The sequence below is a fragment of the Lonchura striata genome, chromosome Z, assembly GCF_046129695.1.
Source record: "Lonchura striata isolate bLonStr1 chromosome Z, bLonStr1.mat, whole genome shotgun sequence".
Lineage (NCBI taxonomy): Eukaryota > Metazoa > Chordata > Aves > Passeriformes > Estrildidae > Lonchura > Lonchura striata.
Genome location: NC_134642.1, coordinates 67,663,309 through 67,679,194, shown reverse-complemented (window position 1 = coordinate 67,679,194; position 15,886 = coordinate 67,663,309). Strand labels below are relative to the sequence as shown.

Genomic DNA, 15,886 nt, shown 5'->3' with positions numbered 1-15,886 from the left:
ATATCAAGAGATTCAGTTTTCTGACATAGCACACTGGCTTCTGCTAACTCTTGCACTAAATATATTTGGATCTGTGCTTCATGTCACAAATTTTAAGAGGCTGATTTCACAAAATATGGCAAAAGTAGAAGCTATAGATTTCACCGACAACTGCAGATAAAAGTTTGTGCATTTTTTGACAGAAATCAGAACTAAGTGTTAGTTATTTATCAAAATCTTGCCTTCTTCAATCAGAAATTTTACCATAACTATATTCTAAAGCATGCAAATTCTCTGATAAATCACATTTTTTCAGGTAAATCAAAAATATGAAATACATATGTTGTACATGCATTCCTCAAATTCACTATTTTTATTTATTGGCTATGTATCCTTATTTGTCATTATATTGCAATTACAGAAAATGCAAAAGTTAAAAAAAAAATGTATTTTAAATAACAAATTCCAGTTTGGAAATTTTCTCTGCAAAAAACAATTGCATTCAGAAACTGGCTTGCTTCCTCTTTGTCATGAGCATTCCCAGTTACATTTCTAAATCAACTCCAACATTTTTAAGACTACATGACTGACACATTTTGGAGATTGGATATTTTTGTACTTAGCTAAGTACATCACTTCCATTACTCCAGAAAAGAGGATGCTGTTGGGGAGATACCATTTCAAGACAGAAAAGATCATATTAACAGGCAACAGGTGACCAAGCTGTCTGAGCTTGTCAGCTGAGCCTGACCTTTGAATTGTCATGAAGTATGAACACTAAAGGGAATCAGTTTTTTACAGTTTTTTAGAAAAGATGCAGGGGAAGCAATGCAGAGAGGAGTGTAACAATATATTGTGAGTTTTCTGTTTCAGAGACATACTGTCCTTCCAGTCTTGCATGAGGCACAGGGCTGTAAATCAGATATATGTTTACCATTCACCTAAAAATCTGTTATACTGGAAAAATGCTGTGGCTTAGGAAAATAAGTATTTTTTTAAAAAGCCTAGGATGAATTCAAGAAAAGAGTTTAGATGAAATTGTGCAAAAGAGGTTTTTCCAAAGCAGATTTTTTTGTAGCTGTATACAATTACAGAGAAATACTCTAAATGTTGCTTATTTCTTAAAAATATCACTTTATGTTCTCCGTCTTGGCTGAACTTTCTAGTGTGTAGCACTGCAATTTTTAAGACTAATTTTAAAACTGGTTGAAAAAAAACTTCTAACAGTGATTGTAGCAATTTGCCAAGAATAAATGAAAATACAGTTGCAGTGGATAAAACAAGATGATAATACATTATTGCAAGGATCAGTGATCAGCACAGACTAATGTGAGAGACCATATGATAACCAATTAATCTTTTTTTTTTTTAATTAAAACAATAGCATGGCAAACTTACATAACCTAAGTGTCTCTATTTATAACCATGATTAAATTTTGTTTCCTCTGGGAAAAAACAAGAGTCCAAGCAATAACATCTTAAGGAAAAGATAAAGAATCATAAACCAAACAGAAAAATCATTCAGAAATGGCTCTTCACAAACTCATCAAAAGGGCTTTGAGGTATGAGACAGCAAATGACTTTTTATGTAGGAATAAGACGGTAGCAGGAAAAATAAAAGATAGCACAAAATAGAGTGCCATATCGGCATGTGCATCACACACTGGGACTACAACACATCTGATAGAGCTCAGCACTCACAGACAACATAAATTTCAGCTTTGTAATTCATAGATACTTGACTGCTGGGGAGCTGAGAGTCCATGGACATGGGTGTTCAGCACATGGCAGGCTCACTTCTGGTTTTACATGGCCATCATCACTGCTTTGGCAGTGTCCATGCTGCAAGGAGAGATTAAGATCACAATCAACACATGCCTAAAATTTGATTTGCACCTTATGTTCAGCATGAACATTTTTAGTGAATCTTGCCTGATCTACTTTCTATAGAAAATGCTTACTTGTAATGGTTTGTGCAATGTGTGGTTCATCTTGGTAAACCAAAAAGGTGGAAAAAAAAAAAGGCAGATTTCTTTGAGGTAGAGTTTCATAAAACCAACAAGTAGCAGGACTTTCTCTACCATCTAAACTTTATCCAGGCCCTTCCATTCTAATTCATCCTTTCCATGTATCACATGTGCAGCAGCAGCAGCTCACCTTAGGCAACAGAGATTTTATCCACCAGTATTTATCCAGCTGGAAGAAACTGGTCCCAAAATGAGAGAAAGCTAAGGCAAAAAATTCCCCAAAACTCATAGGTCAGGGAAGCTAATGCAAATGAATCAGAGTTTATATTATTCTGTCCTTATTGTGCTGTGCCTGGTCTACACAATCTATGCCATGACAGTCAGTCTGTGTGCAACGCCTCCAAGTGAGAGTACAGATTTGCTTTGGCTGGCACCAATAGAATATTCAGAGGAGTCAGAATTGACTTCTTTCTGCTTATCAGCCAATGTCTGACAACATGGCTCCATCCTCTCCTACCATCTTTTTTCAAAGTTGAATAGTTTTTGGATTTTTTCACACAATGGCCTCAGATTTCTCATATCTCCCTGTGCAAAGGGTTGTATGCCCAAAAAAAAAAAATGGGAAAGGATGAAAAGGTTGGGTTAGCAAGCTAGGAAATTAGTAACATAAGGAAAGAAAAGCAACAACTAATTTGTTAGGGGGAGAAAGACCCCCTTGTGTTGCTTTGAGCAAGCTTCAAGCTCAAATTATTCTAGCTCTGAACCATATACTTTCTGCAAATAGAGCTCCTTCACAGAAGATCCCAGATGCCAGGGGACAGCCCCACACACACCAATGCTAAGAGACTTTTGCAAATTATAATTGCAGTAGTTCACATAAAAATGGCAGTCACTTACCTGATTTTGGTATCTGTAATTCAAGCTATGCATTCTCACGGTCAGTGGTTGTACACAGGAAGATGCTGTACCTGGCTATGACTTTTCAGGTGGAATTTAAGATTTTATAAGGAAAACTAAGATGCAGATTCCTATATGGCCCTTTAGAATTTCACTGGGCATTACTGGAGTTTTCCCCACTTCTTACGATCTTTAAACTTCCTCACCTTTATGACAGACCACAATGTTACAGCGGAAGCAAAAGCTCAGTATAGCTTTTGAAGTTCTCACTCTGTGCCTAGTGAACAGGAAAAATGAAAAGCACTCAAGATGCTGCACAGAAGATAATAACTCTTCCTTATACCAGACAAATTTTAGCAACACTGTTCCCAAAACAAAAGAGACGATTGCCTGAAAAGATATTGGGAACTCAAAATCTTTAGCTTGAAGAACTGTTGCAGTCTGTGCATTGTTTTGCAGTTGGAAATGCACAACTGACAGTAGAAATTTGTATGTGTCTGTGTATGTCTGCTGTGTGTGAAGTCTAGAGAGATTATTCCATGTTAATGAGAGCCAAGGAATTCCTCTAGCAACATCTTGGCTAAGTGAGAATCACATAATTTAAAGCTGGCCAGTGACAGCTTTAACTTACATGCCATTTTCAAAATTGTGTCTTTTTTCCTACATTTTTGAGGAAAGTAAAGCTAAAACTATAATCAGTTTTGCTAGCTCCTTCTATTTTTCATGCCCACTAACCATTCTACAAAACAGAGTTGCACCCTTAAATCCTGAAAGTGGAGTGTATGCTATTTCCTTAATGAACAAATACTGATTTTGCAGAATGAAACTGATAATACTACACAATGCTTCCCCCAAGTCTATTAAATTAAGATCGTGCTATACAGTCTGTAAATCACAGCAGATTATGCTTCTGTAGTCTGTATTCTTTCTCTTCTCTGACTCCCTTCTGGATTTTTTTCTGTAAAGCAGTCTGGAAAGGGACATCTTTCAATAAAGAGCAGTTGTTCTTTTCATTAATTTATTTGTTTTAGTGTTCCTAGCCATTGGATAATGTGATAAGTCTCCCAGTTTATTTTCTAAAATCTGTAAATAAATATAGACTAAAATATAGGGCCTTTCTGTCTGCAGCCACTCAAATCTGTCAGAATTTCCTTCTCTCACCATGCAGTAAAGTCTGTAATTCATAACACTTTATAAGAGCTTAATTTACAATTTCTACCATTGTACAAAGCAATTACTTAACAGTAACTCATCGAGTGTTCAAAACTGAAGCTGCAGAAGAGCTAATTCTCTAAAAAGACTCTAATTCTTTGAGTAACTCTGGACAAAGCTCTTGTTTTGGGTGAATTTTTTCAGCTTGGACATTGGCTCAGAAATCCCATCTAGACTAGGCATGAATATAACACAAGGCTGCAGTCTTTACACAATAAAATGTGTCACTGAGAACATCTGTATATAAACATAAACTGTAAGACAACAGTCAAGATCTTTATTACTACAGTTTTAATTGGATTTAAAATTATTTTCACCACACCAGCAAAAATTAATCCACCTTATAGTGTTGTTGTTAGGAGGGGAAATGTGGTATTAATGATGCAGGTTGACTATTCACAACCTTTCCATCCCTAAACTTCTTGCCACCCCAAACACTGAAAAGGAAAGGTATATAAAACTGCCTCAGTGTCACTGTTCAGCAGGTAATTAACAAGAAGATGGAGCCACCACAGAATTCCAGTAAAGCTACCCAATAACAAAAAGTAAGATTCTGTGCTTCTTTCTTTATTTGACCCTTGATGAGCACATGTACAATATCCATAATTGTTGTGGCTTACTAAAGAACTGAGGAAAGGCAAAAAATATTTCTTGCAAAAATTTTAGGGTAGTATGAGGCAAGACTCTTTTTACATTAGTACCATTAAAGGTTGGCTGTGGATTACAGTCGCAGAGATGCAAAAAACCTGTCCAAGACAGTATTTTGTTTAAAATTATAAAATCTCTATAGAATGATTCAGAAGTAGTGGGGTTTTTTTTAGTTCCTGTACAATAATTTAAAGATGAAGTAAACCCTCAACATTTCATACTAACTACCATTTCTTTTATTCTCAAAGTAATCTTAGTAGGTGGAGGGAGGGAGAGAGAAGCAAACCTTTTAAGCATTTTCTAGCTTGATGTGGGGGTGGAAAAAGAAGCTTGGAGAATCTGATAGTGACTGCCCCTTGAAAAAAATAATTAGCTTGAGAAAAGCACAGCAGTTTTAGCTGTCAAAAGGCACTGAAATCCCAGTGTCACCAGTTTGATCAGCTCATTGATAAGATATGCAAAGACCTGTTCTGAAATGAAGGAGAAGCAGTGATAGGGATCAGCATGTTTGTACTATGTCAGTTTTAGGCAGTGAAAAAAAAGAGATGATTGTCAAATTTGAAAAAGTAAAAATATATCCGAGAACTTAAACAGAGTTATAGTTCTAAGAATTATGCCTTAGCTAAACCTTGCCTTTCGCGTTTCTGAAAGAATAAAAAAAATGCACATTAAAAAAATTCATGAGCAAAAGAAAAGGAGAAAAAGCAGGACAAAAATCTTTGTAAACTGATCTCTTTCCCTTTCAACATAAAATAAATTAGTAACTATGCAAAATAAATTTTCCTTTAAGTTACTAATAGAGGAAGAAAAAAAGGATATTCCTGCAACTCTTTATATTATTTTTATTTACTGGCAGACTTTTTTGGTGATTTACAAATCAAGAAAGTCACAGTATCTGCCACTGAAAGTTTGTCACCTTTGCTAAAAATACCCTGTAGAGAGACTGCATATTCACTCGGGTTGAAGGTCAAAACTTCATTTTTTGTTTGTGTCTTTTGAAGAAAAGCATATTTTTCCTAGTCAGCCAGTTTCCAGTGGAAGCTGTACATTTGTAAAATGGCTGGCTAAAGACTAGAAGCTCTTTGTGCAGGGTTCATAGTTAGCTGTATTTTTATAGCATGCTCAGCACGCCAGAGACCTAACCTCCTGGGTTAGGGCTAACCATAGCCAGTACAATACAAGAAATATTTGGAAAATAAAACCAGAATGGGAACATGCTAAGGGGGATTGCAGAAAATAACTGTCCTGCTATCTTCCTACAGCCTCTATGCATCCACAAACACACCGACATCCACAAATAAAATCTGATGTATAAATCAGTGTATCCCCAGCTGCTAGAAAATCATCATCAATATTCTTTCTTTGGGAAACGAACCCTCAAAGAGCAACGTCTACTAGCAGTGCCTACCACCCTGTCATTTCTGCTTTTTAGGGGGAAGAAAACAACTTGACTGTAATATTAGAGAAAGAAAAGTTGGTTCCTGGCTTTCTTTGCAGGGGTGTGAATGATGGGAGCAATCATAATAGCAATAACCCTCCACCAGCAGCTGACTGTCTTACTCTAATCTACTTTATGTACAGCACTCACGATGATGTACAGAATTTAAAAGGCCACAGGCCCAGCTATACACAGAAACACATGCACACAGGGTGTTGCTTTGATTATATCCAATCACTTCAAGAATGGTTAAAAACTTTGTTTCTACAGAGCTGAAATAAGAGCTATCTTTTCTGGGAAACAGAAGCATTTGCCATTTCTGTTTTCACATAAAAAAGAAATAGAAATGCAACACAGATAATAATAGCTGATCAAATGGTACTTTTTGATCAAAAAGGAACATAAATTAATTCAAGAACCATACCATTTAGGAGACTTGATGCCTTCTGCATTGAATCAGGACAAGCAGTTGAACTACTACTATCCTGACACAAACAAAATTTTAAAATGTCAAGAAACCACACTGGATACATTTTTGTGATTTTCCATGTATCTCTGGGAAATGCAACACACATATTATTTCCTTACTACAATTTTTAAAGATGTTTAAAATTTTGCTTCCAAATATAGATATTGCAGAGAGTGACTGAATTTAAGAAAAATGATCATTCATACAAAACTAAATATATTTTTTGTGAAAAATAGCCACAATCCTGACCTTTTCTCAGTCAGCTGGATTTTTGCCAAAATACAAGTAGATTAAAATACAGGACTAAAAGACATTCCAAGATATTTCTACAATAACTCTCCTATACATGAAATTTCCTTTCTACATCGAGTATTAAATACACAACATATAAATAATTAAATAGGTAAATAAGTTTTTAACTTTTTTTTTCCTTAAAAGAAAAACAAAAAGTGGTATTATTACTTCCGATATAGACTATTTCAATTGCACAACTTCTTGCACTCCAAGTCCAGTGCATTAAGTGAAATGCTATTCAGTTAAATTACAGAATCTCTAGAAAGGTATTAAATCATTCCAATGAAAATTTTAATTATTAAGAAAACCTAGATTATAATTATTTTTAGCTAATTGGATAAGAAAATATTTTTTAAACTCCATATTTGAGATGGTGAATCTATAATATTCCTGCACTGTCTCTTGGTTTTGAAATGTGGCATATTATTCAGCTGTAGCCCTTTGATGTGTGTTTTTCCCTCAATCCATGCTCCAACAATTCTGTCATACAGAGAACTGAAAATTAAGTTATTCTCACCAGCAATACTCCCCCACAAAGAATCTATCAAACCACAGATATAAACCTCAGAACAATCCCTGCCAGGTTTCTCATGCAAATGATGCAGAAAAACTTACAAGAGCACTTTAAGATATTGAGAACCCTTCAATACAACCCAGTATAATAACTTTTACTTGCTAATTTCTATGGGTCAGTTGCAAAGGAATAGACCTGTCAATCTTTTTCAGATGTAGCAGAATTTGTCTGTCTGCAAACAGGGATGCTTTGTTGTTGCCATAGATACTAATCCTCCACTTTCCTTCTGTTGACACAGCTAGTCACACTCTAAACTACCTGATCACACTTTTAATAGGCAGCTGACTCCAGTACCATAAAATGCTCAAATCAAGTTCACAACACTTGATGCATCCACTGTTGTATTAATAAAAAAAAAAAATTAAAAAAAAATTGTAATAAAACATTGTTTAAGGGTAATTCTATGACTCTTGTCAAAAAAGTAGATTGTATAGGAATAGTGCCTGTCTAACCATGTCTTTGCTCCAGTTTCAACTGAATTATATTGTTCTAAGTGAATAAATTGTTATAATAGAGAAAACGTTATTTTGAAACCTCTCTTTATATCTCATGTTTCCTTTAAACACTGATTAAACATGCAAAATAGTATAACAGTTACACAGGAAGTAATTTTTTCTTCTTTTAACAGAATTCAGTACATTATTTAAATTTCAAAGTTTAAACCTGACAAGAAAACAAATGTGAAAGTGACTCACACCCTGCAAAACAGCTGAAAAAGACAATTTTAATTTGGATGACTTCAAATTTTGTGATGCTTTAATAAATATTCTAAAATTAAAATATGCTTCAAATTCTATTCATACCTCTTTGGCTTGCAAATCATATAGTCAGAAGGAAGCCTTTTTCTCAGATTTAAGCATCCCTAGGGGAAAAAAAAGAAAAAAGAAAATAAAAGAAAAGTTCAATAGGTTTTCTTGTGTCTGGGTACAAATAATTTTACAAGATTTTCTTTCATTATTCATTGCTTAATTAAAAGGTGAAGGGTATAAAAACAACAAAATGAAAGTGCATTAAAATGAACTATTTAAGTTAAATGATCGTAAGTACTGGATAACCCAAAACACAGGCTTTTCCTGAAAACTGCCAAATAGATAAGCTTAGAAATCTCATGAATTTTAACAAAAGTTGCTATTCTTGCAATACAAGTGCAGGCATTTTGCAGAGCATTACTACATACACAAATACACAGAGGTGCACAAATATGGGCTACTAGAGTTTCACAAAGGGAAACTCCTTCCCGGGAAGGGAAGGGAAGGGAAGGGAAGGGAAGGGAAGGGAAGGGAAGGGAAGGGAAGGGAAGGGAAGGGAAGGATAAACAAATCACCTTGGAATTTATTTTACAGGATAAGAATTTCCAAAAATGAGGATTTAAAATCCATACTAGCACTCTTCATATGGATATTCACAAATAAAACTATAGATACCTATTATGTATTTTTCCATACCTCCTTATGTGTCTCTAGCAGCTCACACAGTTCTACCTTCCTTTCTTATCTGCAGTCAGAGGGCTTAGGACAGAGCCACCAATGCCTGGTTCAGAATTTAAAGTTCAGAATTTAAACACAGTTTTTCCAGTTAATTAAATTGATAGATTGCATAAGAACTTCCAAATAATTAACACAATTCTGAAGTATTCACAATTTTCATGTGCACTGAGCAACACTTAACACTTTTTCAATTTTCTTCCATCCATAGGCTAGACACAGAGCATGCTAGCATGAACACACATATAAACACACATAACACAACTCAGCATTCTCATTTAATTACTAGATATGGAAATGGGAAAAGTTCTAATAGGGTACCAGCAATTGTACTTTGTAGAAGAGGCGGACACACTGCAGAATCAAAACTTGTGCTTTTCACCCTAATACTTTAAGGGCATTTCAGATTGCAGAATTGATTTACAGCTGTGAAGAAGCAATACCTGTTTTAAATCACTACCTGGGACACCATTCAAAGAGGGAGTCTGAAGGGAGAGTGAGTTCTGGCACTTTAAGCTATTCTTATCTCACAAGCACATGAATTTTATAATCTTTTTCTTTAGGTAGGCCAGCTAGTGAAAGAAGGCCATGTCTGTTATCATTGCCCTATATATCATTGCCATATCTTTTACCTGCACAATTAAGGCCAGTGCTTTTAAATTCCTTATTTGTTCTAAAATTCACTTGTGCAACATCACAATCAAAATGTCAGCAGCCACTTAAATTTTATTCAGAAAAATGTTTCTACATCAGTTATCAGTAACAGTCCTAAGAACAAGATAAGAAAGTGAGCCTTTTTCTAAAGAATCCTTACAAAAAGTAAGGTTTCTCTGTTTGTCTCACACCATTGACAGCACTCAGCAATTATTCTTGTCAGCATCAACAGCATTATGATTTTTTGTATAGTATTGAACTTATCATTGTACACAGAGACACAAAACTTCTACCTTCAGATGAAGACACATCTATCATTAGCTTTTCCAAAGATACAGGGAGTCATAGCATTTGCCTTGACCTTAAAAAAGCCCTGGATTTACATTACTCTTCTTTTTCTGGAAAGTAAGGTGGTTTTACTACCTATGTGATAAGTGGTACACACTAAACTAAATCATAAACAGGCCAATTAGGATCAGTCTTGAGTTTTGGGTGTCAGTTACAAACTATCATTTTTTACATTCAGCTGTACCTGACTACTCCATTCTTTGAAAACTTCCAAAAGAAAATGAATAAGCTTACTGGCTGAATAAATTATATTTTAAACACAAAGTTAAACAGTGGGAATTTTTTTCCATATCGGAAATCACGTCTCCATTATGGTTTTTTTTCCCATATAACCTTGTTTGTTGTGGTATATATACTTTCCTTCACTGAAGCAGCACAGGAAAATGAAAATGTGAGATTGTAAAGCCAGTTTTGCCCACGGAAGTCAAATGCACTTCAAATAGTTTAACATGACCCCCAGCTATCTAGTGTGTGAACAAGTTTTAGGATATTAATTCCTAAACTCAAACTAGGAGACTAATTAACTTTAGAGCAGACTTCAAGAAGATGGATTCATCCTACCAGGATGCTTTAGTGGGCCAGTATTCTAGGAATTACTACTTAAGCAGTACAGGCAACACCAAACATACATGCAAAATCTGTCATTTTACTCAATCCTTTGTGCAAATTGCAAAAAATAATGTAATTTTCCTGTTATAGAGGATTTATAAGAAATTCAATTAAGAAAGTCTAATAAAAAATAAAACAAAAAACAAACAAATAAACAAAACCCAAAAAAAACCCAAAAAACCACAAGAAAAAAAACCCCTTTAAATTATCAGAATTTTTTTACAATGCCTATTGGAACTATTTCCCAAAAACAATACATTACTGGAATTATTTTCTTTTCCTTCACTTATGTTTTACTGGTAAAGATGATCTATCATAGATCAATTTCCCACTGTTTCCAACTGTTTTTCTTCCAGTCTGCACAATGCAACTTCCCACTTTCAACAAAAGAAAGGATTTAGAAATCCAGGAATATTGATTTTATTCCAAAGCCAACATCATATATCTTAAGTGTGCACCAAACAACGGAACTTAATTTACCATCATGCACATGAGATGATTAAGGACAAACCTTTTTGTAAGAATTGCTGATCAGAAACAGAAAATAGGCCAAATAGGCCAGAACCTACTTAACAAGACTTTCTGATTAATTACTGATGAAAAATGGAAAAGCTGATTGATCAAAAATTAATATAAATACAAAATTCATATTCATTCACTTCAATTCAGTGTTTCCCCTATCAATTTTTCTCAAAAGCAATTCACTCCAGCACATAACCTATTTTACTAAGTTCTTTATGCTTTGCTTGGTTGTAAAATAACTACCATGAAAAATTCTAATTGCCATAGAGACTCAAAGTCTTTATAGGTCTTTATTAATCTAATTAAATTCTAAAAGTGCTTGTAAGGTAACCAAAAATTGAATTGCACTCCATGTTTCTTTCTGTGATGCTTTGTATCACAGTGGCCCTCAATCATGGTATAGATTGTCAATCATATATTGAAGATTTATTTGTATTTTTTTCTCTTCTGATGCATAGAATTGTTTAAAATATGTTGCTTCTGTAAAATTGCAGTAGTAGTAGTAGTAGTAGTAGTAGTAGTAGTAGTAGTAGTAGTAGTAGTCGTCGTATTAATAGTAGTAGTAGTAGTCAGTATCTTTTTTTCCACAAAAATGGAGATACCCCTCTAAATTAAAGAAAACTCTTTGCTTCTGGGTAGAGAGAGAATGAAGGTGGAAACAGTGCATGAAGGGGTTTTTGTTGCACTTTTGGTTCTTTGTACTTTGAAAAAAATATATATTGTTCCCAAAAAGATTACAGAACACTACCCTGCTGCTAATAAATAATAGGATGCATTTTGTCTATTGTCCAAAAAAACCACTTCAGTCACTCTTATTCCTGAGCAATATTTTATTTCAAAATTAGAGCAGTATTTTTGCTGTGTTAATAAATGGCAGATCGAAATTTGCTTTCATTTATTAGCTGCATTTAGAGGTCCATTCTTCTAAAATGAATTTTTAAATGTGGAATTTTTCAGCTTTTGTGACAATTCTCTCCCATTCAAAAATAAATCAAAATAGTTAATATATAAAAGTTCAAGATAGGTGAGATTCCAGAGACTAATCCCTGGGAAAAATAAAACATAGTATCAAAAAGCCATTTACACAATTCTAGTAGGTTTTGGGGTGGGAAGAGTAATTCAAAGGATGAGTGTGATGGTGAAGTCTGGAAAGTTACTTAAATGCTTTTCAAACCTACTTTAGACCTGTCTATGAATATGCTATGAATCCATTGTTCAAGAAAGATATTCTTCCTGACAAAATAAATGAAATCTGTCTTGATTGACAGCTATGACAAAAAGTTCTCCTTGGCATCTGTGGGACCAGGATTTTTCTATAGGGATCTGCCCTGCTTCTTATTTCCTATCAGTTCAAGAAAGAATTGGCCTCATAGCTAGTTGCTTTGGCATGAAATGAAATGGTATTTACACCCAGAAAGGATCTGCATTAATCATATTTGGCTGGATGTGAAGACATTCACCTACACTATGAACACTTTTATGTGAGATAACGAAAGACTTTTGTACCCCCAGATCACCATATTTCCCTGATTGTGAGACAACTTGCCAAAACAATTTTGATTAAATAATAACATTAGCATGAATTAATGACTTTTCATTAATATCATAGAATGCAGGGTTTTCCTGTTATGTGGGCAATAGTGAGACAGAAGTTTAAGACAGTAAACTAACTGAATATGATGATCAGAGAAGGACAGTATTGGTTAATTAAAGATTTTTAGATTGGTTTTTTACACTGTAAAACACTTTGCACTGACTATAACATAAAATTGTTATGCTTAAAGAGATGCATCTTACTGAAGTTGTTTATATGAGTGGTATATTTCACATTTGCAGCACACCTCATAAGCTAACCTAATAAGGTGAATATTTGTAGAAGTGTGTCCTTTCCGTGCCTGCCTAAGGACAGCTAGGTCACAACAGTAGTGTCTGACTACTAATAATGAACAAATTCATTTACAGCACAAAGCATTTGAAAAGGTAGATGCCTACATGGATGTATTTGTAAGAAAACTACTCCCTCTGTTTGCATCCATTCACTGGGGTTGGCTAATAGCCTCAAAATTTAACATTGCTTCTTTGTGAATAGACAGCATTCCTGATTATCAGTTTAACATCTGAGGGTATACCACAATCATCACCCCTCCTGATGACAAAAATAATGTCTGAAAATCAAAGATAGTTTTATTTTCCAGAAAAATGACTGATTCAGTACTTTTAAAGGGTTATTTTTGCATCTGGTGAATTAAGAAATTATTTTACTGCTGTATTTGTAGATTTATATTAATTTGTATATAAAAAGTAGAGCTCTGACTGGCATGAACACAATCTTTAGCTGTATTTCTACTGACTGTAGTAAGATTTCAGATTACTTTATGCAGTCTTTAATACTTGTTACTCTGTAGAAATTTGCATGTATGTACAAACATTAATGGCTTTACAGTGAAGCAAGGATTAAAGAGGCTTTATCCTTTTATCTTTTTCATCATTATCAGCCACATGGTATGAGCTCCTGTAGTACATGAAAAAGAGCATCCTCTGCATTTATGTTATGGGAGTATACTCTTGTTATGTGTGCCTAGAGATATATTAAATAAACATAGCACTTCTGTTTATTAGTTCTTTATGTATGATTAATACGGCAAGTGGAAAAAAAAATAAAAAAAGAAGCTGTTTTAGAAAGTTAGAAAGTTTGGCTGACAGCATATTCATATAGTTACATGCAAAATATTTGCTGCATAGCTGGAGATTACCTCAGATGAGGAATAGCCTTCACACACAAGCTTAAAAATAAAAGGCAGGTCCACACTGTGAAACTCCCTTTGGGTACATAAAGAAGAGCTTTGTATAGTCTGGGTTCACATGTAGGTTAAACTAGTTGAAGGCCACTAAATAGCTTTGGATGTATTTATTTTTTTTCACCATTTGCATGAACCTAAAATGGTCTTACAACAAGGAATAAGTTGGATTCAGGCCTTTTTTGGTTTCCAAATGTGATTTGGGCCAACAAGAAAAAAACCTGAAAGACAAAAAATAACAGAGACCCAAATCAAAATGAAAAGTTTGTGCTGTAATTCCACAGATAAGCTGAAGTCGTTCCTGCTGGTGGCAAACAACAGTTCCACAGTCGACAATGAATCTACATATACAAGATCTCTATAAAGTCCTAAGTAGCACACTGCTGAGTTAGAACTGATGGGTACACTTCTCCAAAAATTTTCTATCTTTTCTGCTTCTAAAGCTTCTCACAAATTCTATTGCTGTTGTTGCTGTTACTCTTATTTCTACTAGTATTATTATTACTATATTTCAATGTCTCTATTTTATGAGAAATTTTACATTTTTGTATGGGCTAAAACATACTGTGGATTTTCCTTTTTGAGCTTTTTGTTTTGTTTTGTTTTGTTTTGTTTTGAGGGGATTTTGTAGATGAAAATTTAGTTATTTACATGATACTATGGACTATTTTCTTCAGTCTTTCAATATAATTTTTAAAAAATCTTATTCATATGCATGGAATTTTACATACCTAAAGCATACTCCATGGAGAATGCTGATATCCAGGGAAAAAGGTACGTGGATTACAGTCACAATTTACACAGTTGGGAATCTGCAGGCAGAACAAGGCAGAACACAAACACATCAAGATGAAAACAATTGTGTGAAGTGATGCAATTCCGCTGGCTTTTAATACGATAAAATCTTTTGAAGCTCAAAAAGTCAGAATCTTAAACTAGTTCTGTAAACCCTTATTTGTGTTGAGCTTTCCCAAAACAGGAAAAAGCAGGATTTCATAAATCTTGTTTTACAAATATGTAATTATGGAACTAAATTCAGAACTTGTTTGGTTTCGAAAATGAATTAAATTCAGGCATCTTTTTGGAATGGAGTTTCTAACCAGAATGGTCACTTAGTTGTAGATAGACAGTGATGCTGCTGCAGCTGCTTCTATTCATTATACTGTATTTCATGTTTTCTTCACTGTCAACATTTTATACAGTGAATGAGCCATGTTAGGGAAGGACTTATGCACTACAGAAGAACATTTCTGAGCTACTCTGGGCTTACAGCTATGCATGTGAGGGCAGAATCTGTCCTAATGAAACACAGGAGAATTTACTGAAAGAATTCCTCTATTTATCCCTCTCCTGATTTCATTTTTTCTGTTTCCTCACTTATCAAATAAAGCAATAGCTTTCTTCCATAACTTCCGTAGCAAGTTAATTCCCAAGATTCCCACTTTGATACTTCCAAGTTCCTGGGAACTCACATTCCTGCCAAGAGCAAAACCATTTAGTAAATCTCTAAGAGCTTTTGTAAATAGGAGGCCACACAGCAGATTAATCAGACATTCAAAGCAAATAGCTGAGAGGTTTGGTAAACAAGATTTCTGATAGAGACTGTTGAGATATACACACACACACACACATACATACATATATATATATATGCACATAGATATGTATGTGCATATACCCACACACACACACACACATATATATATATATATATATATATACAGATATATATATATATATATATAAATATATACACATATATATATATATATATATATATATATATATGTATAAATATATGCAATATATGCACTTGCATTACAGCCAGGAAAGTATTCATGCCTGGGACGATTGCATTATTAGTCACAGCACTGTGACCTCTCACCCCAAGTGATAAAGTACACAGGTCAGAATTGACAATACATACTCATGGCTGATCATGGCTGCCAGTTATTGATCCAAAGAGGGGAAAAAAAGAAAACTTTGCAGGAAA

General features: G+C 34.3%; 1 long non-coding RNA gene across 3 annotated transcripts in view; it reads right to left on the bottom strand.

Annotated features, from left to right (window-relative positions):
* LOC116184572 (uncharacterized) overlaps positions 1 to 14,638 on the bottom strand; it is a 31,886-nt gene extending 17,248 nt beyond the window's left edge. Inside the window, exons 1-4 of one of the 3 annotated variants that reach the window (XR_004149327.2) lie at positions 13,849 to 13,904; positions 8,924 to 9,008; positions 8,282 to 8,340; positions 1,681 to 1,821 (exon numbers count right to left, since the gene is read on the bottom strand). This is a non-coding gene — a long non-coding RNA (uncharacterized LOC116184572). Of the gene's footprint in view, positions 1 to 1,427; positions 1,822 to 8,281; positions 8,341 to 8,923; positions 9,009 to 13,848; positions 13,905 to 14,624 lie in introns of those variants that run through there. The other 2 variants (XR_013341687.1, XR_013341686.1) reach the window with 2 other exon arrangements.
* Positions 14,639 to 15,886: the final 1,248 nt, after the last annotated feature.